Source organism: Chiloscyllium plagiosum, unplaced genomic scaffold, assembly GCF_037043375.1.
Source record: "Chiloscyllium plagiosum isolate Xiang-an unplaced genomic scaffold, Cpla_swu_hap1 HiC_scaffold_6, whole genome shotgun sequence".
In the NCBI taxonomy this organism is placed as follows: Eukaryota; Metazoa; Chordata; class Chondrichthyes; order Orectolobiformes; family Hemiscylliidae; genus Chiloscyllium; species Chiloscyllium plagiosum.
Window position 1 is genome coordinate 75,506,677 of NW_028270144.1, and position 23,525 is coordinate 75,530,201.

The 23,525-nt window shown below is 39.3% G+C and overlaps 1 protein-coding gene across 1 annotated transcript in view; it reads left to right on the forward strand.

Annotated features, from left to right (window-relative positions):
* Positions 1–23,525, forward strand: part of LOC122550671 (cytoplasmic protein NCK2) — a 92,936-nt gene that overhangs the window by 9,951 nt on the left and 59,460 nt on the right. The gene's annotated exons all lie outside the window — the stretch shown is intronic.

Sequence of the window (23,525 nt, forward strand, 5' to 3'; positions counted from 1 at the left end):
GCAGCAAAACAGAATGGGGCAGCAAGGTGGTGGGACTGAAGCCCTGGCACATTGGGTGCTGATTCTGGATTAGTGGTGCTGGAAGAGCACAGCAATTCAGGCAGCATCTGAGGACAGGCAAAATCCGAGGACAGGCAAAATCGACGTTTCGGGCATATTCCAACAGTGGCCTAACCAATGCCCTGTACAGTTGCAACATGACCTCCCAATTCTTGTACTCAATACTCTGACCAATAAAGGAAAGCACACCACACGTTGCCCTCACTATCTTATCTACCTGCGACTCTACTTTCAAGGAGCTTTGAACCTGCACACCAAGGTCTCTTTATTTAGCAACACTCCCTAGGACCTTACCATTAAGTGTATAAGTCCTGCTAAGGTTTGCTTTCCTAAAATGAAGCACCTTGCATTTAGCTGAATTAAACTCTATCTGCCACTTCTCAGCCCACTGGCCCATCTGGTCCAGATCCTGTTGTAATCTGAGGTAACCCTTTTTGCTGTCTTATAGAGGTTTACAAAATTATGAGGGGTGTTGATAGGATAAATAGACAAAGGTTTTTCCCTGTGGTGGGGGAGTCCAGAACTAGAGGGCATAGGTTTAGGGTGAGTGGGAAAAGATATAAAAGGGACCTAAGTGGTGGAGGCTGGTACATTTAAGAGGCATTTGGATGGGTATTTGAATAGGAAGGGTTTGGAGGGATATGGCCTGGGTGCTGGCAGGTGGGACTAGATTGGGTTGGGATATCTGGTCGGCATGGACGGGTTGGACTGAAGGGTCTGTTTCCATGCTGTACATCTCTATGACTTTATGTGGACTCCCCAGTCTATTTCTTGGCAACCCTAGCACCTTGTCCCCTATTCATGGTAACTTTCCAAGCAAATGCAGAACGTGTAACAGCTACCCTTTAATCAGCTCTCTCCTCACCATCCAAGGTCCCAAACACTCCTTCGCCTGGCGAAGCCATTAAGTGCACTACTTTCAGTTCAGTCTAGTGTATTGATTGCTTCGTGTTGTTTCTCTCGTGAAAAGATTGGGTGGCTGCTATGTGGAACTCCTCCATTCAGTATATAAGCGTCATCCCAAGCTCTTAATGACTCGTTATGTTAATTCTTTATCCTTCTCTCAAGGTAACATCTCTATCCATGCCTGCTATCCTGTGATTCTGTGTAACCTTGAGCAATAACAGCTCATCTTTTGATTAGTCACTTTCTAATTTTTTGGAATCAACACTGAATTTAATTTTTTTTTAGACCTAAACCTCCTTTTTGCTTTCAGACTGCAGTGCATTTGCTCTCACTACATCATTTGTTTCTTTATTTACATCCCTTGTACATCCCTTCATCATTCCCTTTGACAGAAGAGTCAATCTTACAGGGCCAATCAGTCTCTCATGTCTTCCAGTTTATCAAATCTTTCCCTTTGTCTTTGTCCCACCACCCTTGTTCAAAATTAATTACGTCTCTATCTTATTCCAGTCCCTGATTAAAGGTTGTAATCCTGAAATTTTGGCTCACACTGAGTGCTTCCTGACCCGCTGAGTATTTCCAGCAATTTATGTGTTTTCTATCAGATTTCCAGCATTTGTATTATTGTGCTTTTTGATTTGTGTTGCAACAAAATTTTTGAGTAAATGGTTTGGATCTGGTAGGTACCACAAGGTCAAAAGCAGTTACAGTAGTAACACAAGAAAAAGGAGAAAACAAGGTTGTTCTGAAAGAGTACACTGCTGGGATTAAGTGGATAGCTGCACTGTAGTCGGTATGAGCATGATGGCTTGAATGACCTCAGTCTATGCTGTATCATTTTATAATTTTAATCATCTATCCGATGCACAGACAATTATTTATTCTTTAATTTGATGGCTGTTCTATTATTTCCTTGTTATTGGGTAGAAATGTTTCAATAAGTATCTAAATCTAACCACTGCAACTGGTTATTCAGTTGGTTGGACAGCTTGTTTGTGGTGCAGAGTAATGCCAGCAGTATGGGTTCAATTCTCACGCTGGCAAAGGTCACTATGAGGTCGCAGGGTCTCAGCCTTGCCTGAAGTGCGGTAACCGTCCAGTTAAATCAGTTGTCTCTTTCTAATGGGAGAACAACCTGAGAGTCCTCTGGGCTAAGGCAACTTTAATTTATTCAAGACCTATCAATTGGTATGGTCATGTATTTGAGAGTATTTTAATGCGAAATAGCTTCGGGATTTGGTTCAACATCCACGTAACTTCTAGACTGTTAGTCAGCCAGTGGACAGATGTCAATATGCTAAACATGCAATTAACATGCAATTTTGTTTGATCAGGGAATTATAAATCAACACAAAATGAATGATCGTGATGCAGGTTATTCTGATATTTTTTAAAAATTCTCCAATTTTCCCATACCTTAGAAAGCACTATTATTTAATTAACTCTTTGACACATGTCACATTTATTATTAAAGTATCTTCATTTTTAAAATTATTTTGAAGACCCATTTGACATTCTATTCTGCAAACATAAAATTAGTTTTCTGGACTGGAGAGGTCATTCATCAGAAATAGTAACTTGTCCTAATTAAAGACCCAGTTATACTTCATTAAACAAGTTTTTTTTTAGGTCAAATTCCTGTCGCATCAAATTTTCTCTAAGATTTCTATCTGTAAAGACTGCACCAATGCATCCTGTGGAGGAGCATCAAATTACTGACAATTAGTTGTAGTGTTCCATGGACAGATGACAGAAGTTGCTGTTAGTTTCACAAAATAATATACGGGAACGTTGATGATTTTATTGTCATTAGTCCTGCAAAATCTAGGCCCTTTGTTTGTGTTTTATTGCAAATGAGTCTTCCAAAATCAGTTTTGAACTGCAAATGATTACACTATGCTTGTACTGAAACTGTGTTTGTTTATAATCTGTTGTATTCGTTATAATCTTATATCTGTTATATATTTGTATCTACTGAAATTCTTTGATTCTCTTGATTTGAGCATGGCTTGCCATAGTTTCATGTTTTTGATAGAACTGTACATATAATTTAGGGTTGTAGATGTATGTTTTCTTTGTATGACCTTAAATTGAAATAACTGGTTACCTTTGTCTTATGTTCTTAACTTTAGTTAAATTTCTCATTGAGGAGGATGGAGGAAGAGAGAAATTGAATGGCAAAATTATTTTATTCTATTTGGGTAATGGCAGTTGTTCTCGCAACCAGTTGTTTTAAAAAGGTAGCAGGTAGTAGCAGTTCCCATAAGAAATGGAAGGAAAAATTCTGCATTTGTTTCTTAATGTTAAGTTCGTTATTGATTGAGAATAGTTCTTTCAAAATCTAAATGTTAATGGTATTGGCTAATGCTGCTAGATGTCATTCTCTTGTTTGTATTGGTTGTTAGCGGTTTTGCATTTGGGTATGGTTACTGGAAATCCGATAGTAAAACGGAAAGCATAGGAAATACTCCGGCCTAGCAGCATTTGTGGAGAGAGACAGAGTTGAGGTTTCAGGTCAATGACTTCTCATAAATAAAGCTTAACACACAATTTATGAAAACATAAACATACCTAATAAAAGTGAATTAAATGATGTACAATAACGAAACGGTATCTTAATAAAAAGATTATAAGTAAGTTCTAATCAAAACTGGAGTACAGTGTGCAATTTTGGTCTCCGTATCTGAGGAAGGATGATTTAGTAATTGATGGAGTGCAATGAAGGTTAACCAGACTGATTCCTAGAATAGCAGGACTGATGTGTGAAGAAACTGTATTCACTGGTGTTTAGAAGAATGAGGGGAATCTCCGAAACCTATACAATTCTAACAGGACTCTACAGAGTAAATGCAGAAAGGATGTTAGCGATGAATTGGGAATCCAGAACCAGTGGTCACAGTTTAAGGACATGAGATAGGTCTTTTAGGACTGTGAAGGGGAGAGATTTCTTTACCCAGAGTGTGGTGATTCTGTGCAATTTTCTGCCACAGAAGATAGTTGAGGCCAAAATGATGAATGTTTTCAAGAATGAATCCGATATAGTTATTAGGTTTAAAACAATCAAAGGGTGCAGGGAGAAAGCAGGAATGGATACTGTGTTGGATGATCAGCCATGATCATACTGAATGACAGAACAGGCTCAAAGGCCGAGTGGTCTACTCCTGTTCCTATTTTCTATGTTTCTATATTTTTTAAAAAAACCTGGACAAAACAGTAATGCCATTTGTTCAAAATTAGTCGATGTCAAATGATTTTAATGGCATGCAGTGTCATTAAATGAAATATATTATTGAAATATAAAGGAAACAATTGAATTTGTAGTCAACTCAGTATTAAATTCATGCCACATTTAAAATTGACCTCAATTCCTTGGCTAGGATGGGGGAGAAAAAACAAAATGTCTACTCCTGAATTGGGCTAACATCGGTGAAATAAATGTAGTTGGAAAGTTTTTAGTTAAAGAATTTACACCAGTTCAGAATATGGTGTGAAATTCTTCATCTTTTTAATAGAAATGCTTAATTCTCTTACTGTCTTGTTCATTTCTGAAAACTCATTGAACAGTTCATGTGGTATACTCCTGAATCCATCTTGAATTGAAAATGCTGTCACTGTTGACTTGGGGAAGTGATGTGAATATTTGATTTGTTCTATTTCTGTCATAGCTCCCTGTCTGGAAAAAAATAATTGAATTATATGCAATGGATTAGAAAGCTGCAACATAACAGCAATAGTGAAGGAGAAAATTGACTTTCTCCTTGCAGTTTGTGGTTAACATTTGAAGTGACAAATTCATATTTAGCATGGCGCCTATGTGTGAATATATTTTGAAAATATAGGTTTAAGACTTAAGACTTAATTTGGAAAATAATTTTAATGTTTCCAACTAATTCATTTCTTTATACTGAGTATACTTCGGCTATTAAAACTTGATCCAGTTAATTCCCTGAAGTGTGTTTTAGTAGATAGTGCTGTAATGATTGCCTCCTATACATTTGTTCATTTGTTGAAGTTTATTTTTTAAAAATTCATATAATTTTTGTGTAAAATTTCCCAGTGGTTCTGGAAATAGCTTGCAGCTTTTGGCTTGTTTGCTGACCAGCCCATGTTTTCCTATATTTTAGTGCACAGGAAACTGTGGGCTGATGAGCACACTGGAAAATCTTAGCCACAATATCCAGTGAGCATGTCTTTTTTGGTATTTTCAAGACTTGAGAATGTGTAATAATTCCCAAGAAATGTGAATTTTTCTCAGGAAGAACAAGTTCAATTTGACAAATGAGATAGGAATTTCTCATAGGTAAAATATACATTCGTAACACTATAAGATACAAAAGTAGAGGTATCATTGGCTCATTGAGTTTGTTTCACCATTCAGTGAGATTCTGATGATCTTGGACTCCTGATCCCCATAACTTTTGCTTCCCTTCCTGATTAGAGATCTTGAACTTGAACATACTAAATGAACCAGCATCAACAGCCCTCTATGGTAAAGAACTACTCACGTTGTCTACCCTCTTAAGTGGGCAATCCCTTACTCCGAGATTAAGTCCTCTGGTCTTGACTCTCCCAGAAATGGAAACAACCTCTCTGCATCTACCCTGTCAAGCCCACCCCAAAAATCTGATATGTTTTAATAAGGTCTTCTCTCATTCTTCTAACTTTAACATGTACAGGCCCAACTGACTTAACCCCTCATGAGAAAATATCTACATACCTGGAATCAACTTTGTGGACTGGATGACTAGATAAGATGGGCAAAACAGCCAAATTTTATTCCGCTATCTTACAGATTGTCTCCAATGCCATTATATCATTTTTTAGATAAGGGGCCCAAAACTGTTCCCAGTATTCCTGGTGTGATCTGATTTGTACCTTGTATAGACTATAAGCCAGATCTCCCTATTTTTATACTCCATTTACTTTGAACTAAAAGCTAAAAGTCATAGGACATAGAACATTACAGCGCAGTACAGGACCCTTCGGCCCTTGATGTTGTGCTGCCCTGTGAAACCAATCTGAAGCCCATCTAACCTATACTATTCCATTCTCGTCTATGTGCCTATCCAATGACCATTTAAATGCTTGTAAACTTAGTAAGTCTTCAACTGTTGCAGACAGTGCGATCCACAACCCTACTACTCTGAGTAAAGAAACTACCTCTGACATCAGTCCATTTGCATTCCTGGTTAACCCACTGAATTTGAACGCTAGTGTTTTGTGATTCATGCAGAAGGTCCACAAAATCCCTGCGTGCTGCAGCTTTCCAAAGACTTCTCCATTTAAATAATATTCAGATCTTCTATTCTTCTTGCGAGCATGTATAACCTTTCATTTTCTCACATTGTATTCCATCTGTCAAGTTTTTGCCCACTTAACCTGTCTCTATCCCTCTTCACATTCATTGTGCCATTCTCACGACTTGCCTTCCCATCTTAAATTATAATAAAACCTAGAATTTGGTAAGTAGGAATAAATTGTAAATGAGTGGTTTGGCACTGCAGAATCACTTCTATCACATACCATTTGCTCCTTGGTCACCTGCTCTGAAGGAGGATGAAAAGGCTTAGAAATAGAAACTGTTGTTCTTATGATTTTAGAACAATGGTGCCAACGTATTTTTGGGGAGAGCTTGCTTGAAAAGAATGCCTTAAGCAGTTGGGCTAACTCAGCCCACCGGTCTGAATAAACAGTATCAAATTATTGATGCTGTGTCGAAGAGACTGTTTTGATTTGAATTTGAATGCTTTCCCTGTGGTTCTGTTTTATATTAATGGAGACATTTTGACTTGAATTTTGTGGTCAGTGGCAAAGACAGTTGCTGCTGACCTCTAAGAAAACTGATCAGGACAATTTGCAGATTTCTGAGGTGTATTTCTCGCCATCCAGACAAAAGTTATGACATGCTGCAGTGGTGATCTTAGTGAGTGAGGATGCAGCCAATTACATCGAAATACTCACACAGAGCAAATCAAGAAGTTTAAAGTACTTAATGTCTTTTCGTTTTTAACTTTAATGCTCAGATTATGAAATTAATTGTTATGGTTGGATTAGGCAGGCAATCACAAAATATAAAATTGATTTTTCATGGTCTTGAGGTCTTCAGCATTAATTGTGAAGCATGTACACTGTTAACATCCAGTTACAAAACATTCAAAATTTTCAAGGGATTTTAAAGCAAAATGAACAGCGCAAGAGTCATAGAGATGTACAGCACGGAAACAGACCTTTCAATCCAACCCATCCATGCCGACCAGATATCCCAACCCAATCTAGTCATATCTGCCAGCACCCGGCCCATAACCCTCCAAACCCTTAAAATTAATATACTCATCCAAATGCCTTTTAAATGTTGCAATTATACTAGCCTCCACCTCTCTCTCTGGCAGCTCATCCCATACACATATACCCTTTACGTGAAAAGGTTGCCCCTCAGGTCTCTTTTGTACCTTTTCCGTCTGACCCTAAACCTATGCCCTCTAGTTCTGGACTCCCCTACCTCAGGGAAAAGACTGTCTTTTTATCCTATCCGTGCCCCTCATGATTTTGTAAACCTCTTTAAGGTCGCTCCTCAGCCTCTGATGTTCCAGGGAAAATAGCCCCAGCCTGTTCAGCCTCTCCCTATAGCTCAAATCCTCCAACCCTGGCAACATCCTTGTAAATCGTTTCTGAACCCTTTCAAGTTTCACAACATCTTTCCGATAGGAAGGAGACCAGAATTGCACGCAATATTCCAACAGTGGCCTAACCAATGCCCTGTACAGTTGCAACATGACCTCCCAATTCCTGTACTTAATACTCTGATCAATAAAGGAAAGCATACCACACGTCGCCCTCACTATCTTATCTACCTGCGAATCTACTTTCAAGGAGCTTTGAACCTGCACGCCAAGGTCTCTTTATTTAGCAACACTCACTAGGACCTTACCATTAAGTGTATAAGTCCTGCTAAGGTTTGCTTTCCTAAAATGAAGCACCTTGCATTTAGCTGAATTAAACTCCATCTGCCACTTCTCAGCCCATTGGCCCATCTGATTGAGATCCTGTTGTAATCTGAGGTAACCTTCTTCGCTGTCCGCAGCACCTCCAATTTTGGTGTCATCTGCAAACTTACTAACTATACCTGTTATGCTCGCATCCAAATCATTTACATAAATGATGAAAAGTAGTGGACCCAGCACCCATCATTGTGGCACTCTACTGGTCACAGGCCTCCAGTCTGAAAGACAACCCTCCACCACCACCCTCTGTCTTTTACCTTTGAGCTAGTTCTGTATCCAAATGGCCAGTTCTCCCTGTATTCCATGAGATCTAACCTTGCTAACCCGTCTCCTGTGGGGAACCTTGTCAAACGCTTTACTGAAATCCATATGGATCACATCTACCGCTCTGCCCTCATCAATCCTCTTTGTTACTTCTTCAGAAAGCTCAATCAAGTTTGTGAGACATGATTTCCCACGCACAAAACCTTGTTGACTATCCCTAATCAGTCCTTGCCTTTCCAAATACATGTGCATCCTGTCCTTCAGGATTTCACTGCCCACCACTGAAGTCAGGCTCACTGGACTATAGTCCCCTGGCTTGTGCTTACCACCCTTCTTAAACAGTGGCACCACGTTAGCCAACCTCCAGTCTTCCGGCACCTCATCTGTGACTGTCGATGATACAAATATCTCAGAAGAGGCCCTGCAATCACTTCCCTAGCTTCCCACAGAGCTTTAGGGTACACATGATCATCCTGGGAATTTATCCACTTTTATGCATTTTAAGACATCCAGCACTTCCGCCTCTGTAATATGGACATTTTCCAAGATGTCACCATCTATTTCCCTACATTCTATATCTTCCATGTCCTTTTCCATAGTAAATATTAATGCAAAATATTCGTTTAGTATCTCCCCCATTTTCTGCGGCTCCACACAAAGGTTGCCTTGCTGATCTTTGAGGGGCCCTATTCTCTCCCTAGTTACTCTTTTGTCCTTAATGTATTCGTAATAACCCTTTGGATTCTCCTTAATTCTATTTGCTAAAGCTATCTCATGTTCCCTTTTTGCCCTCCTGATTTCCCTCTTAAGTATACTCCTACTGCCTTTATACTCTTCTAAGGATTCACTCGATCTATCCTGTCTATACCTGACACATGCTTCCCTTTTCTTTAACCAAATCCTCAATTTTTTTAGTCATTCAGCATTCCCTATACCTATCAGCTTTTCCTTTCATCCTAACAGGAATACACTTCTTCTGGAATCTTGTTATTTCTTTCTGAAGGCTTCCTATTTTCCAGATGTTCCTTTACCTGCGAACATCTGCCTCCAGTGAGCTTTTAAAAGTTCTTGCCTAATACCATCCAAATTGGCCTTTCTCCATTTTAGAACTTCAGCTTTTAGATCTGGTCTATCCTTTTCCATCAGTATTTTAAAACTAATAGAATTATGGTTGCAGGCCCCAAAGTGCTCCCCCACTGACACCTCAGTCACTTGTCCTGCCTTATTTCCTAAGAGTAGGTCAAGTTTTGCACCTTCTCTGGTAGGTACATCCAAATACTGAATCAGAAAATTTTGTTGTACGCATTTAACAAATTCCTCTCCATCTAAACCCTTAGCACTCTGCCAGTCCCAGTAAGTTAAAATCCCCTACCATAACCACCCTATTATTCTTACAGATAGCTGAGATCTCCTTACAAATTTGTTTCTCAATTTCCCTCTGATTATTAGGGGGGGGTCACTAATACAATCCCAATACTTTGTGAGGGACAGGTCATGCCTCACAAACCTTATCAAGTTCTTTGAGGATGTGACTAGAAAAGTTGATGAGGGTCGAGGTGTGGATGTGATGTATATGGACTTCAGCAAGGCATTTGATAAGGTTCCCTATAGTAGGTTCATTCAGAAGGTCAGGAGGAATGGGATACAGGGGAACTTAGCTGTCTGGATACAGAATTGGCTGGTCAACAGAAGACAGCGAGTGGTAGTAGAAGGAAAATATTCTGCCTGGGAGTCTGTAGTGAGTGGTGTTCCACAGGCCTCTGTCCTTGGGCCTCTACTGTTTGTAATTTTTATTAATGACTTGGATGACGGAATTGAAGGATGAGTCAGCAAGTTTGCAGATGACACAAAGGTTGGAGATATCGTTGACAGAATAGAGGGCTGTTGTAGGCTGCAGCGGGACATTGACAGGATGCAGAGATGGGCTGAGAGTTGGCAGATGGAGTTCAACCTGGATAAATGCGAGGTGATGCATTTTGGAAGGTCGAATTTGAAAGCTGAGTACAGGATTAAGGATAGGATTCTTGGCAGTGTGGAGGAACAGAGGGATCTTGGTGTGCAGGTACATAGATCTCTTAAAATGGCCACCCAGGTGGACAGGGTTGTTCAGAAAGCATATGGTGTTTTGGCTTTCATTAACAGGGGGATTGAGTTTAAGAGTTGGAGATCTTGTTGCAGCTCTATAAAACTTTGGTTAGACCTCATTTGGAATACTGCGTCCAGTTCTGGTCACCCTATTATAGGAAAGATGTGGATGCTTTGGAGAGGGTTCAGAGGAGGTTTACCAGGATGCTGCCTGGACTGAAGGGCTTATCTTAGGAAGAGAAGTTGACTGAGCTCGGACTTTTTTCATTGGAGAAAAGGAGGAGGAGAGGGGACCTAATTAAGGTGTACAGGATAATGAGAGGCATAGGTAGAGTCGGTAGCCAGAGACTATTTCCCAGGGCAGAAATGGCTAACAGGAGGTGTCATAGTTTTAAGCTGTTTGGAGGAAAGTATAGAGGGGATGTCAGAGGCGGGTTCTTTACACAGAGAGTTGTGAGAGCATGGAATGCGTTGCCAGCAGCAGTTGTGGAAGCAAGGTCATTGGGGACATTTAAGAGACTGCTGGACATGCATATGATCACAGAAATGTGAGGGTGCATACATGAGGATCAATGGTCGGCACAACATCGTGGGCTGAAGGGCCTGTTCTGTGCTGTACTGTTCTATGTTCTAACAAGGTGATGATCCCTTTCTTATTTCTCAGTTCCACTCAAATAACTTCCCTTGATGTATTTCTGGGAATATCCTTCCTCAGCACAACTGTAATGCTATGCCTTATCCAAAACATCACTCATCCTCCTCCTCTTGCCTCCCTTTCTGTCCTTCCTGTAGCATTTGTATCCTGGAACATTAAGCTGCCAGTCCTGCCCATCCCTAAGCCATGTTTCTATAATTGCAATGATATCCCAGTCCCATGTTCCTAACCATGCCCTGAGTTAATCTGCCTTCCCTGTTAGGCCTCTTGCTTTGAAATAAATGCAGTTTAATTTATCAGTCCCACCTTGTTCTCTGCTTTGTCCCTGCCTGTCCTGACTGTTTGACTCGCTTCTTTTCTCAACTGTACCAGTCTCAGACTGATCTCTTTCCTCACTATCTCTCTGGGTCCTCCCCCACCATCTTACTATTTTAAATCCTCCCGAGCATCTCTAGCAAATCTCCCTGCCAGTATATTAGTCCGCTTCCAATTTAGGTGCAATCCGTCCTTCTTGTACAAGTCACTTCTACCCCAGAAAGATTCCAATGATCCAAAAATGTGAATCCTTCTCCCAAACACCAGCTCCTTAGCCATGCATTCATCTGCTCTATCCTCCTATTCCTGCCCTCACCAGCTCGTAGCACCAGGAATAATCCAGATATGACTACTCTGAAGGACCTTTTTTTTTAAAGTTCCTGCCTAACTCTGTAATCTCCCTTCAAAATCTCATTCTTCTCCGTTCCTATGTCGTTGGTCCCAATGTGTACAATGACATACTGCTGGCCCCTCTCCTCCTTGAGAACATTCTGCACTCTCTCTGAGACATCCTTGATCCTGGCACTAGGGAAACAGCTCACCATTCTGATTTTTCGCTGCTGGCCACAGAAACGTCTGTCTGTACTTCGGACTAGAGAGTCCCATAACACACATGATCTCTTGGAACCCGACGTACCCCTCATTGTATTAGAGCTAGTGTCAATACCAGAAACTTGGCTGTTTGTGCTACGTTCATGCCCTAAGAATCCATCATCCAAAACAGCATACTTGTTTGAAATGGGAATAGCCACAGAAGACTCGTGCACTAACTGCCTACCTCTCTTACCTTTCCTGGAGTTAACCCATCTATGTGACTGTATCTGCGACTTTTCCCCCTTCCTATAACTGGCATCCACCACGTCCCCTTGCTCTTGTAAATTCCTTATTGCCTCTAACTGTGTCTCCAACCAACTCATTCAATCTGATAGGATTTGCAACCAATCGCATTTATTGCAGATTTCATTCTCAGTAACCCGTAAACTCTCCCTCAACTCCCACATCCGACAAGAAGACCATATCACTCTACTAAAGGCCATTTTTGCTCCTTTACAATCTACAGCCCAGAAAATAGCACCGTCTTATTCCTTTACAAAACACTGTTCTAGGTTAAATTAATAGTTGTCATTTTATTTTGGGGGAACGTGTGGTGAGCTCAACAGTGCACCAGCTGAAAAGAATTCAATAAGAACATTAAGCTCTGTTTTTCTGCCTTATTCTTTGTCTTTGTGGACCCCGGGGTTTCCTGTCAACTTCAGTTGAGTAATCATGGTGAACACTGACAGTTATACCATCACTGCCACTGCACAATCTGGGCCTTTTAAATCAACCTCATGAAGTTCAAGTTTATCTGTGAATGAAAATCAAGGTCAAGAACATTCTCATTTATGTTTGCTTCGAATATTCAGATGATAGTGAACTTGTACATTTTCCAGTATTCTGGTGAGCATTAGTTGTTTTAATGAGTATAAGTGTTTTTTCAGTGTTGCTGGCTGGAAAATGCGCTGTGAAATTTAGATTTTTGATGTGACAGTTGAAAACAGTTTCAGCTGAGTCAGTGCAGGACTTGAGTGCTGTCATATTTTGGGCTATTTACTAATGCTCCTTTACAGAATGGAATTTGGCACTTTAATGACTGAAAAAGTGTTATTCTAAAATAGAGAATTTGCACAGTTGTCTGAAACCTAGATAAGCTGATGGCTGATTTCGACTCATAATTAAGGATAGACCTTATCAAATTTGAGATCCAAATCAGTTGTTTTCTTTGAAATCAAGAGGAAGGTGAAGTAGGCACTTTATGTTGATGGGAGGAAATATGTACCACAGTGTGCAGCTGAGAATGAAAGGGCAAAGGATGATTTGGTTTTAAACTAGCAATAGCAAGGTATAGATCAGAGGCCCAGAATGGAAGGTGATCAGTTTCACAGTTGAACTGGTCTGACAGAAAGGGAATCTCAATAACAAGTCAAGCCACAAAAGAGAGAAGATGCATGGTGAATTATTTGTTTGTTTTTGAGCAGTGAGATGGTTTTGAGTGATTTGCTTTGACAGTTGCTCTGTATGTTCACCTGCTGTTAGTTTAATGAAATGGCAGTTTATCTTAGAAGATTCAGGTCAGTGAAAGACATAATAACAGCTCAGAATAATAAATTAACATGACAATAGGTTTCTCCACAAACATAGTTTTAGAAATGGGAATTTGGGCATTATAGGCTCAATCCTGAATGTAAGGTGCTTCGGTCAATTGACTGAAGTGACCAGTTGTATCTGAGATAACTCTGTATCTTATGCAGTTCTAATTAATGCTTAACCTAGAGAGCACTGAAGTAGAATGTCCAGAGAGTTCTGCTTTGTCAAAAATATCTGTTTTTAAAATTCACTCATGGGATGTGGGTGTCGCTGGCCAGCAAGCATTTTTACTGCCTGTCCCTAGTTGTCTTTGTGAAGGTGTGATGAGCTACCTTCTTGAACCACTGCAGTCCACATGTTGTGGCTTGACCCGTTAGGGAAGGAATTCCAGGATTTTGACCCATTGACAGTGAAAGAATGGCAATATATTTCCAAAGTTAGGAACTTGCGTCTTTCAAATGAAATGTGAAACCAGAATTAATTTTGTGTTCTGGTAATCAAATTAGAAACAAAATATTCCATGACAGTATTTGAAGAGAAGGCATTTTTGGTGTTCTAGCCAATGTGCCAGTCTGAGCAACTTCAGAAAATTGTTTCCTGGCATGAATTGGTCACTTTGGGGATAGACAGCTTTGCTTAAATGCATGCTCTCTCTGCCAAATTTCTTGCTGTGATGGACATGTTATAAAGGGCATAGCTAACAAAGTCTCTGCCCTTGAAGGTGTCATTTATGAGTCAATCTCACAGATGAGTTTATGCTCTCGCTCGTTCTCTCTTCTTTCTGCTCTCTCAAGTTCTCTCACTCACACTCACATGTCTCCATATGCCAGTTTTCTGCCAGTTAAAGAAATTGGAGTGTTGACATTTTGACACATTTTAAACAATTATCCAAAGATATGTTTGGTCATGAATCAGTGGTGGTGACTGCTGTACTTGGAAGTGGAAATAGATTTGCACAGTGTGAAAATAAGTTTATTCGAGATGTGTCTATTATTTGAAAAGAAAATAGGTGTAAAAATATAGGGGCATGAATGGTGTCCCAGAGTTCTGGTATGGACCTGTAAAATGTGATGAGAATAGTTTGGGAGTTGTTTTTGACTGGTATGGATGTAGTGAACTGAAGGACCTTTTTCTGTGCTGTAGATTTTTTATGACTGTGGCAATTGTATTCTACTTAGGGAGGCATTTTATACATTTCAATTTCTCTATGAAGCTGCAGTTAGAGATTCGAGGTACAAAGTCATGGAGGCACAGATTAAAAAACCCTTTCCAGTCAATAGCAATCATCTATTCCAATTTTCCAGCACTTGGCCGTTACCCTTGTATGCCTCCGCATCCTAAGTGCACATCTAAATACATAGACAATAGACAATAGGTGCAGGAGTAGGCCATCTTGAATACCTTTAAATATTAAGAATATGAATAATTGAAACTTTTTATCCTCTTCTGCAAGACTGACTCTTATTAGAGCATGCTTCTGCAATGTCTACAACAGTGAAAATTGGTAGTTATAGGGAGCATCACAGTTTAATCTGATATTACTTCTACGTGATACCTACGTAAACTTGCTTTTTAGCAAGAATTAATAGGTGAAAATCAAGACCCACGCAAAATAGTTTTTTCTTCCATAGCCCAGTATTCTGACACCAGCTATGGTGCTTCAGTTAACTCTCAATCTTTTGTTTTCCTACTACACCCTGGAAATGTTTAATAGTCTTCATGGACTCTTGCAATATGATATCATCTCTCCACTTTTATTGTATTATAAGTAACAGTTTATGCCTCATCTGTTCATTCTTTTACTAATTTTAGTGCAAATGCTTTCTACACCATGATGGCCTGCATGTATCTCTGACCTTCCATTTCTCATCATTTTATCTGTGCTGTGTTTATATTCTATGATGTGTTATGACCAGGTGAGGAAGGGTGTATCATTCCCCTCTCTCCACCCTCTGGGTGATGGCACCAAAGTTGTAAATTCTTTATAATTTGCCACCGCAGAGAAGATTACAGACACAACATTGAATGATGGAATTCAATTATTAATAGTGCAAATTGAATTGAATTTATTGTCACGTGTACCGAAGCACAGTGAAAAGCTTTGTCTTGTGAGCAATACAGGCAGATCACATAGTTAAGTAGCATAGTTAAGTAAGTAATATGTAAACAGCAGCAAAAACACAAACACACACACAGATGAATGTTAAGAGTTTGAGAGTCCAATCAGTATTCCAACAACAGTAGGGTAGAAATTGTTTTGAAACCGGCTGGTGCATGTGTTCAGGCTTCTGTACCTTCTCCCCGACGGTAGAGGTTGTAGAAAAACATTGCCAGGGTGGGATGGATCTTTTGAGAATGCCGGCAACCTTTTCTTGACTGCGGGCCTGGTAGATGGATTCTATAGATGAGAGGTTGGCCTTTGTGATTGTCCGGGCCGAGTTCACCACTCTCTGTAACCGTCTCCGATCTTGAATGGTACAGTTGCCAAACCAGGTAGCAATACATCCAGACAGAATGCTCATGATGGCGCATCTATTAAAGTTGGCAAGGGTATTCGACATCATGCCAAATTTCCTCAGCTGCCTGAGGAAGAAGAGACGTTGTTGGGCCTTTATAACCAGTGCATCCATATGAAGAGTCCAAAAAAGCTTGTTGTGGATGACCACTCCTGGGAGTTTGACACTCTACTCGTTCTACCTCTGCGCTGTTAATGTGTAGGGGGGCATGAGTAATATCCCACCAAAAGTCAATGAGTTCCTTGGTTTTGCTGACATTGAGAGTTAGATTGTTCCCCGTGCACCTTTTTCCAGGTCTTCAACCTTCCGTCTGTGGTCAGTTATGTCACAATCTGAGAATAGACTGACTATGGTGGTATCATCAGTTTTTAATCAACATGACAATTGGCATTGGTTGTCTTGTATGTAATGCATATTTGCAAAATGATGTAATGTTATCAAGTGGCACTAACACAACAATAACCTCACCAGTGCTCATTTTGGATTCTGCCAGGGACGCTTATCTCATATACAGCTTTAGTCCAAACGCAGATGTAAGGGCTAGAGGAGAGGTGAGAGTGACTGCCTGACATCAAGACAGCATTTAATACTTTTTGATATCAGGAATCCTGAGCAAAATTGAAATCATTGGGAATCAGGTTGGCGTGCTTTGGGGTAAGAAGTCTGTACAGTCATTGTGTTGTTGTAGGCCAATTGCTTCAGTTCCAGGACATCTCTGCAGGAATTCCGCTGGGTAGTTCCTAGGTCCAATCATCTTCCGATGTTCAATCAGTAACGTTCCCATTGACGTAAGGTCAGATGTAGCATGTTCACTCATGATTGCAGGATGTTCAGAACCATTCAGAACTCATCAGACACAAGTAGTTCTACGATAACATGCGTTTCGGCAGCGTGATTTGGCTATAATGTCGCTGAAGAATTGTGGTATTTTTTGAGAGCGCTTACCTCTGTTAGCATTAGTGTGATTCCAGCTGAGATTGGTTCATGCACTTGGTTGTGCGCATGTGCCAATGTCCGTACCGAAATCTCCATACCGTTCTGTGCATGCACTGATGTCCGTGCTGTTCTGCGCACGTGCTGTGTCTGTACCATTCCGTGCATGCACGATGTTGGTGCTGATCTTTGTGCCATACTGAGCATGCACGATACCTGCGTCAGTCTTCATGCCGTTCTGTGCATGTGCAGTGTTGGACAGAGCAGCTTTCTGTGAGAGATATTGTACAGAAAGCAGCTTTCTTACATTTATTAAATGTACTGTGTTAAATTTACTTTAGTTTCATTAATAAATATTATTTCAACCTTCTTTCAAGTTGTGCTATACTTTGTATTAGACTTCTGGGTGATTTTTGTGTGATTGTGAGTGATATTTTTTACAGGTCTGCCCCTAACCTCACTTTTCCCATAGGCCCCATTATGTCTATTAAGCGAGGTTTCACTGGAACACAACTGCGGCTTTATAGGAGAACTACTTGTACTGAATCCATCTATGTCCATATGCAGCAGAAGCATGACAGTATTAGGCTTGGGCTGGTAAGTGGCGAGCAAGATTTATTTTGGACAAGTGCCATACAATGATAGTTTCCAACAAGATGGAATCTAATTATCTACCCATGACATTCAATGATAATGCCAATTCTAATTTCCCAACTATCCACACCTTGGGAGTTACTATTGATAAAAACCTGAACTGGAACAATTGTATAAATATAGTGGCTACAAAAATGGATTAGGAATTTTGTAGCAATTAACTAGCCACCTGACTATGAAAATTTTGCCAAGCATCTACAAGGCTCAAATCAGAAGTGAAATGGAATGTTCTCCACTTAATTGGATGAGTGCTGCTCCAACCATATTCAAGAAGCTCAATACTGTCCAGAATAAAGTCTAATTGGCAGTCAATCCACCATCTTAGACTGGCACTTGTTCTAGCACATTGGCAGCTAAGATTCACTGATAAGATTCACTGTAGTAACTTGCCAAGCCTTCTACTGTATCTTTCACAGCAGTGGTCTCTACCATTTTTAAGGAAAGGAAACACTATTACATGTAAGTATCTCTCCTAGCCAAGCACATCCTGCCTTGGGACAATATCACCTTCACTGTTGCTAGGTGAAAAACCTGGAACACAAACAGCATTGTTATACCTGATAGGCTTTAGTCGGACAATTAAACAGTTCACCACCACTTTAAGAATAGGCAACAAATGCTGGCCTCACCAGTGACACTTACCTTCTGTGAAAGAATAATAAAGTTATGTTATGCCCATTGTATGCATTTCATGCCTCCTTCCCATGCGAACTTGAGACTCATTTCAATTGCTCCTTTTTTCTTTCTCACTTGCACGGTTTTACTCCCCATTACTTCTCATTTTCTTACTTGCTAACTTAAGCACTTCTGTGTAGGTATCCCTTCCAAAGGAGCATAACAGAGTGCAATGTACAGAAATTGTACACACTAAAGTTTAAAGAGCATTTATTCTCAATTAGAATGCAAGCAGGTTTTTGTTGAGCTTATTCTAATTGTAGAAGTTAAACAACCTAGTAATGATTTATGAATGCTTTCGGTCACTTGAATGCTACATTCGTGAAATGCCAGTCCAGATTATTTGCTCCAGTCTTTGGAACAGGCTTAAGTCCTCAATCCTCTGATGCCACCACTGAGCCAAGGTTGACAACCGTGAACTTTGAGAGGATCTTTAACCGAAAATCTTACATGAATGCTGTTTCCTATAATGCAATTCATATAAAATTATTGCTCCTTATCAGATCCTTAGGAGAGAACAATTTCACAATACCACAATTTTTAAAGACTGAGATGCAATGAGCAGCCATTGATAAAGTATATTGTTTCCAGTTCTCCAGTTTGGAAGATTATATTTTGGCAATCATTGCAGCAAATTGTGAGAGAGGGAAGACCTAATCAAAGAATTCTTTTGCCGTGTTACATAGCTATTAAGTGCTTTGTAAAACAAAATAAATTTTTTTTAGGACTTCTTCCAGCTTACATTGTGATTCAGTCATAAATAGTTGTGAAAAATAAAATATTTTTTACCTGGTTATTATGTGACAAATCTTGTGACCTGGCTTAACCATTAGCTAGTTATAATTATGAATGTGGATGATTAATGTATTTCATAAATTTCACAGAAGTTTTCAAATCAAAAATTTCAGAAATCTGGGTAATTTTTAAAAAAGTTCCTTCATGGCGTTCTCAACTGGACTAGTATTTGTTTCCCTTGAGAAGGTGAGCTGCCTTCTTGAATTGCTGCAGTCCATTTAGTATAGACAGACCCAAATACCATTAAGAAGGGAGTTCCAGGAATTTGACCCAGCAAGACTGAAGGAAGGGAAATTTGTTTCCAACACAGGATGGTGAGTGTCTTGAGAGGGGAACTTAACATGTTGTAGTGTTCTCATGTATCTACTACTCTTGTCCTTCTAGATGGAAGTGGCTGTTGGTTAGGAAGATGCTGTTGTAATGCATCCTGTAGTCGTACACAGAACTGCTATTGAGCATCAGTGGAGGAGGGAGTAATTTGTTGTGGATGTGGTGCCAGTAATGCAAGCTCTTTGGCCTGGTTGGTTTCAAGCTTCTTAAGCATTATTGGATCAGCACTCATCCTGACAAGTAGGAAGCATTCCATCACATCCCTGATTTGTGCCTTGTGGTCAGGCTTTGGCGAGTCAGAAGGTGAATTTCTCGCTGTAGGCTTCCTAGCCACTGACCTATTCTTTTAGCTACAGTATTGATCAGGTCAATGGTGACCCCGAAGATGTTTGTCCTGGGGGATCATGTGGGCTTTGATCATCAGGTTATCTGTGATACAAAATGGCATTGTACTTCCAGTGTGGCCACTGACTTCATCTGGAGAGGAGAGATTGCAGGAAACGTCTGCTTCTGATTATGTCACTGCATCTCGTATGCAGTGTTGGTTGGGCAGCTGGTTTGCAATGCAATGATGCCAACTGCATGAGTTCAATTCCTACAACGGCTGAGGTTACCATAAAGGATTCTCCTTCTTAACCTCTTACCTTGCCTGTGGTATAGTGACCCTCAGGATAAACCACTACCAGTTGTCTCTTGTTGATGAGCGAGGAGTCCTGTGGGACTAAGATGACTTTACTTTTAGTTTACATCCTGTAGCACCACCTTTAGATATGCAGCTGCTTCTCATCACTCAAAGATGACATTAGCTTTCTTTCTGCTTTGAAGTAGTATTCAAAGGATGTGATCCCTTTGATCAAATATTGTTTAAAAAAGTGACTAGTTGTGTAATGGTTTTGTAACTAATAAATTTAATAAAGTCAAAATGCTGAATGTCAGAAGTTGACTGTTGGTCCATCAGAATTCTAATGATGTGACCAAATCTAGAAACTAAATATCAATTTCTGCAGTTTGATGCAATTCAACCTGAAAAGCTTCAAAGTACAAGATCCAACAGAGGATTTATAAGCTGAGGACCTGAAAAGCGTACTTTGTTCATTGCCACATTACAGAAACACTGAATGTAATGTGCTCAAATGAACGTTGAGGCATATAACCAGTGAAGTATGTGTTTAAAGAGGTTATGGTGGAGATCTACCATGGGCTGTTCAGCATATAGTTGGAATATTGTATTCAATTCGATCAGATGTAGAAATATTGAGGTGGCTGTACCCAAAGGACCAACTATGAGAAGATTTAAAATATGCATTAAAGAATGACGGAGACTTTTTGATGCATACAAAATTATTAAATAGGATAGATAGGATAAACCTTGAAGATTACTCCTGCAAGGTAGGCAAACAAGGTATGAATTCCTTTAATTGCAGAGAAATAGTCTTACACAAACACGTATTCAAAGGAATTTCATTTCTCTGCATGGATTATCAAGCAGAAACATTAGCCCTACATAAAATTAGTTATAATGTATTACTGAGAAGTTAGGTTATTTGAGATATTCGGCCAGACATTGAAGTTGCAAGTTTCTTCTTGGGTTAGGATTCTGTACATGGGTGGGGTTCTGTTGAAAAGAACATACAAATGGGGACCATGGCGTCATAAGTGCTCAAAGCCAGCTTTACTTTGCAGTCATTAGCCTTGGTCATAATGCAGGAAACCCTCAAACAAGGTGGATGTTGAGGTTTCAAAGGCAGCATCTGAACAGTACAGTATATTAAAGGAGATCAAACAACTCTTTGCAGAAATTTCTCTGCTTCACCCAATTTTGCCTGATTTCTTTGGTCTTCAGAATGCACTGGTAAATGGTTTCTGGAATGTTGTCTACTGGATGAAGAGACCTGCAGAATAGGAAACCATTTATGATTTCCTTATACTTAGGTTTTGAAAAGTGGCAGCTTTCTGGATATGGCACAGGAGATGTCACAGAAGAAGGATGCTGACTATAGTGCCATTAGTTTGACATCTTGAAGAGTGCCTTCATAATCCAATGAGGAGCATTATTTTCAGAGGCTGAAATTAGTTGAGTAGGTAGTTGCAGGCCATGTGTGACATTTTCTTGGCAGATTAGAGTTCCTGCTGCAAGACAGTTAGCCTCAGTCAATGTGTCAACTATATTAATTGTATATCACTTTTATGTTTAATAATTGTAGTTTCGCTTAAGCACTTGTCAATAAAAATTCTGTGAAACTGGTTGTGGTTGAGTTAGATTTATTCTTGTGATGGTTCACTTTGTAAATAACTGTAAGCCTGAGTAATGATCGGCTGAAGTATCATCCTTCACCAGCTGGCTTTGAATTAGACCAAACTGTGTTAATTTTCTTGCCCCAATTTTCAGGGACCACAGCAACATGGCAATCAATAGTTTTTCACCAGTGCATTCATTATGACAGAGGGAGAGAGAGAACCAGGCAGTATGTCTCTTTCCACAGAGTACAAACCAGTAAATCACAAACTTTTGGCTGCGTTTCCCATTGATCAGTAGCAGAAATATTGACCTTCAAGTTCAAATATGTCATTAATATACAATTGTGCAAGTCGATACCAGGTTCTTCAAACTTCACTTGATGTATTCATTTTCATAAGGTTATTAATGTTTGCAAGTAAAGGATTTACTTTGCAGGGATTGGAGTAACCTCAGAAAGAAATGGAGGACAACAATGGCAAAACATTTAGGTTATTATCAGCAGTTGTTTTGTGAGTTGCTTTAATAGTGCTGTGGACAATGACAAATTAAACATTATTTTAAAAGACTGCTATCTCTCATATGGTATGATTAATATTGCTGGAACGCAAGTGTTTATTGTTTCTGAAACCTTAGCTCTCTACATAATTTTCTGTTTTTTCCTTTGTACTTTGTTGAAAGTAAAATTATGAATATATTAAATGATTATATACTTTCAGTAAGTATGTGCATTTAAAGCATTAAAATAAAAATTTTGAAAGACACCAGTGCTTCTTTAAAACAGCCATTTATGCTGTGAACAGACAGTGTGTTTCTATATATTCTCCCCTGCTTCTAGTCTGATCCAGTTATCAGGCAGTATGTGTTGTTGAGGGAAACATGATTCACAGGTTATTGTACCTGTTTCTGCAGTTGATCTAAAGAGACTAATCTAGATGAAATACAAATTTGATTTGTTTTATTGTAAAAATATTTATACTTTCAGAAGGAATGACAAATTAAATCCATGTATTATAAAATATGTTTAATGTCTTTCAATATGTAATGCATTTTATAATTTCAAATTGAAAGAAAAATAACAACTTGTTTTGAACTAATCTACTTATGTTCCCTGATAGTGACCTTTTTTTGTGTTTTTCCGCTATTTCTGAAAAGACAGCAGAATGACATGAATTGGATCACTCTTTCAAAGAGCATTCTATGCTTTATACCTTTATAATTCTAAAAGTTGTTCAGGCCAACAATCTTATTAGATTTAGTCCTTTATTATTATTTGTAGGGAAGTTACCAGTTCGTTCTCCAATTTCTCTGGTAGTTGCAACTTTTTTTTTGTTTGGCACTTAACTGCCATTTATGTCTGCATGTAACTCTGAATTTTTTTTGAAACAGACCCTCTGGTCCAACCAGTCCATGCCGAACATAATCCCAAACTAAACTAGTCCCACCTGCTAGCTCCTGACCCATATACCTCCAAACTTTTCCTATTCATGTATCTATCTAGATGTTGTAAAATTACAACGTTTAAATTTACCTGCATCCACTGCTTGCTCAGGATCTGAAGTATTCTTTTAACACAGAAAATGTTAAACAAAATAGACTAAGGTCTGCTACAAAATGGAAAGAGATACTTATCATAATCCATTCTCTTCTCTCCTGACAAGACATTTATCACTCCATATCCACCATTACATTTATACTAAAACAAATTTTACTTTCATGCGGTTTGGATGTAAACTTGTACAATATAGTGTAAATGATCTGTGCCATACCTTTTGCATACAATTGTATAAATTCACCCTCTGATGCTAAGTTTCATACAGATTAGAATTTTCTGCAAATGCATCTGAAACAATTTATTTTAATTGGTTTCATAATGTAACCCTTGTGCAGCTTAGTTATTATTTTGTTAATTTGAGACTCTCCGCTTGTGTTGGCGTTATTCCCTGTTAAGAATTGTAAAAGATGTGATTACA